General features: G+C 55.3%; 1 long non-coding RNA gene across 1 annotated transcript; it reads left to right on the top strand.

The window, feature by feature from the left end:
• Positions 1-1,266: 1,266 nt before the first annotated feature.
• Positions 1,267-2,603, top strand: LOC112645997 (uncharacterized). Its single transcript, XR_003127411.2, has 3 exons — positions 1,267-1,413; positions 1,507-1,550; positions 1,869-2,603. It is a non-coding gene; the product is annotated as an uncharacterized LOC112645997 (long non-coding RNA).
• Positions 2,604-3,787: the final 1,184 nt, after the last annotated feature.

The following is a 3,787-nucleotide window of genomic DNA, read 5'->3' as shown; positions in this document are numbered from 1 at the left end:
CTGACTCCTCGCCACTCTGGTGGACTTGCATCCCACCCCATTTGTTTTTGACCCAATTCTCCCTCGAATTGATGCGCTTAGGCCCCAAGGCCGCGGGAGAACCATAAGGAGGACGCGGCGCAGACGTGGGCAAGGCACGGCCGCCCTGGGGCAATCCTGAAAGTCAGAAGTCGGGCTGAGGTTGGCGTCACGAGCGTGGGCCTGTTCCAGATGCGAGAGGCGCTCGGTCCTCCGTCCTCATTTGGGCCCCGTGGCGCAGGGCCGGGGCCAGGCACCTGGGCTCCCAGCGCTCAGGAAGAGAGCACAGCCCCCGGGGGGCCTCCGGGCCGGCACCCCTCGGGGCGGCACCCGCGCTCCCCTGCCTGCCTTTGGGCGGGAGCCCTGGGAGCATCCCGCACCCGCGTCTGTCACCCTTGCGTTCCTGCGGCCCGTCCTCCTTCGCCCACCGGTCACCGTGGCTTCTGCTCAAGTCCTAGAAAAGCGACTGCGGCCCCGTCGCCCAGCGAGGCCGCAGCGACCCCCGGGCGCCTCCTGTTCCCACGTGGCGGGGTCACTCGCTGGCCCTTCCTTGATCCCCCCGCTGCCCCTCGATACTTGCAGGCCAAGTCGGAGCACGCGGCTGGCGAAGCAGCAGTTCCTCCTTCTCGCCCTTTGCAGGGAGTCTGGGTGGCAGGTGGCACTTGGGGCCCACCTGCTGCAGGTGCCGCGGGCCATGGCTGCAACAGGGAAGGCTCCTCCTCCGCGGAGCCAGCGGGGTCCCCCGGGGGACACGTGTCCCTGTCGGGCATGGGCGGCCGGCGGCTCTACGGCCCTGGACACGACCAAGCCGAGGGCCCAGAGACACGGGGCCAGCCCAGGTGGCAAGGAAGGCAGCGGCTCCCTTCCGAACGTGCCCATCACCCCGCTTGGACCCCAAAACGGAGACCCCCACCTTGGAACACGGAGATAATCACCTCCGTGGTCTTATTAACATATTTAGTTCTAGTTATTTTGTTTATTATTTATTTATTTATTTATTTATTTATTTATTTATTTATTTATTATTTTTAGGCACAAGGCTCTTTTTTGAAAGCTCATGACTCAGCAAAGCAGGGACGCATTTGACCAACCGGCTCTTCCTCCTCCAACCCAGACCCATTTCTGTCCCGGGAGAAACTGAATCTGTGCGTTTATGGTTCGTGTGCACTTAGCTCGTCAAGAGCTGTTTGGATGAAAGAAGCTCTTGGATCCTCCCTAATGCTTCTATGATTTTCATCCTTAGAATCGAAAAGTGTGCTTTCGCCGAGAATCGACGGCAATGTGATGCCCTACAGGCACGTGCATCAGGTACGCGGAACTGCAGGGCTCAAGTGCATCCTGGACACGCCGCTGCCGCTTTGCCTTCCTGCGCACACACACATATAAGGAACACAGGTAAGTCTGACGCTCAACTTTTCTAACGCAAACTATTTAATCTAACAAATTATTTCTTTTAAATGAAGCTCCTGAGTGTTCCTTTCTTTGCAGGGTCACTATGCACTGTTGTTCAAGTTGTTCACTGCACAATCCTGGTAAGCACCTGTCACAAAAACCGTACAATCTTCACAGTGAGTCTGTTTCTCTGTATCCTTTAAAAAATATATATATTTATTTATCGGAGAGAGGGTGGGGATGAAGGGTAGAGGGAGAGGGAGAGAGTCTTTTAGGCAAACTCCACGCCCAGCATGGAGCCCGACCCGGGGCTCAACCTCACGACCCCGAGATCACGACCTGAGCCAAAGTCAAGAGTTGGACACTTAACCGATGGAGCCACCCAGACAGCCCCTGGTTTTTTGTTTTGTTTTGTTTTGTTTTATTTTTAAACCTCATTTTTCTTTCCTCAATTCAAGAATTCAGGCCAGAACTTCATCTGGGAGCGTCACCACACTGCAAGACCTTCATTGACTAGACCAGAAATTCTATCTCGACTTGCCGGATCTGCAAGGACTTGCAGGGGCCTCGTGCATGTTAAGATGGTTCGTGCTACCAGGCTTTGGGTTTGTCTGTCCTGAGCTGCCGATGCCTAGAGTATGTCTTTGGAGAAGTTCCTTTACTTCTTAAAACTTCTTCTGTGTCTTCAGAAGAAAACGGGATGACGTTTTCTTCTACGTCCCTCCAAGAGCGCAGTGCATGGAGCTAACCCACGCAGCGTGGCAGGGCCTTCTGGAACGTTCCGTGCAAAGGGCCCACAGAGAACGCCAACGGGGTGAGGGAGCCTCTGTTTGGAGCTGTCGGGCAGAGGCGGACAGCGGGTCAGGAGGTTGTAGGCAACGGCCCTCTGGTGCCGCAGAACTCGACTGGTCGGTGGGGAACTAGAGACTGGAGAGCAAGTCAGAGGAAAGATCGGGGCCGTCCCGCGTCCCAGTGGGTTGAACGGGAGCACGAAGGCTGAGGGTGCAAAGGGTTCTCCTCTCCCGTGACACCTGGCTCTCTCCGTCGGGCAATGCCCGGCTTCTGAAAAAACTGAAAAAAAAAAATGGGGGCAGCGAGTTTTAAGAGTTAAAGGATATAATAATGTACGTGATACACGCTGTGTGAACCGGATAGGAGGTCAAGAGAGGTCAGCTCCCTGTCGCCCTCCCTAAGGACACGGATTCGCTCCGTCAGGGCGGAGAAAGAATTACGGGGGCCCTCCCGCCCTCCCTCCCTCCCTCCTTCACTCCCTCCCGCCCTCCCTCCGCTTGTGAAACGTGGCAGACACTTGGTGGTGGTGTTTCTAACCCTGCCTCCCCTCTTTCAGTTTGGGATGTGCCCTTCCCCAGTCCAAGCAAGGTTAGAGGGACTCGCAATCCCGGGTTCCCGTGCCACCAGCCACAGGGGGAGACACGGAACCCAAGCTGCTCAGACTCTGACAATGGACGCGTTGCAAACAGGGCCAGAGTATTAAAAAAAAAAAAAAAACAAAAACCAAAAAACAAAAAACAGAATGTATTGGACGTTGAGAGAGAAAGGATCTCTCTTCTAAAAGCAGAAGCCGAAAGCCCCACCTAAACCAGAAGTCGTTGGGAACGGAAACAAAGGAAAATCCAGTTAACAGATTTAAAAGAGAAAGAGAGAGAGAGAATCATTTCCTGGATCCAACCGTGCCTGAAGCCCTAGACTTTTCAGCTGCATAGACAATTAGTTCTTTCCTTTAGCTGAGGTGAATCTGAGCGGGATTTCTATCCCTACAACCAAACGACCTGACACCTTTGTGGGCATTATACGTGGTGACTGAATTTTGAGGCAGGATAGAAGAAAACACATCAGATCCCCCCTCCCCTTTTCACCACAGATTTTAATCTAAAGTATTTATAGAAATTAAAATAATTGAATTAGGCATTCCTGTGCTTGAACCAGTTGTCGGGGTCATCTTCAGGTGCCCGCCCTATCATAGTCATCGTTCTGTCCTGGTGGGAAAACGAGGGCACCGGTGGGATGGTGCGTGCTCTTCCCGCCAGCGAGATACCCCGCGTTGATGCGGGCCCAGCACTGTCCGTTCCCCGAGTCTCCCGAGACGATGGAGGGGGCGAGGAGACCTGAGAGTCAGCCTGCAACAGGGCAGCAGGGCTTCCCCTGATCAATGAGGAAAAGAGGGTAAGCAGACCCTGTGGGGCCCGCGAGAGGGGAGGCCGGGCTAAGGTCCATCACGGGCTCATCCCGAGCGACGGGCTCCCCCAGGCACCGCCTGCACCAGCACGCGGAGTTGAGAGGCCGGGACGAGAGCAGGTTCTGTGGGTTCTCGGAGGCTGTAGCTCGGCCGTGGCCGCCACCTGGCCGCACAGACGGA

This window comes from Canis lupus, chromosome 34 (assembly GCF_003254725.2).
Source record: "Canis lupus dingo isolate Sandy chromosome 34, ASM325472v2, whole genome shotgun sequence".
NCBI lineage: Eukaryota > Metazoa > Chordata > Mammalia > Carnivora > Canidae > Canis > Canis lupus.
This window is presented reverse-complemented; position numbering and strand designations above follow the sequence as displayed.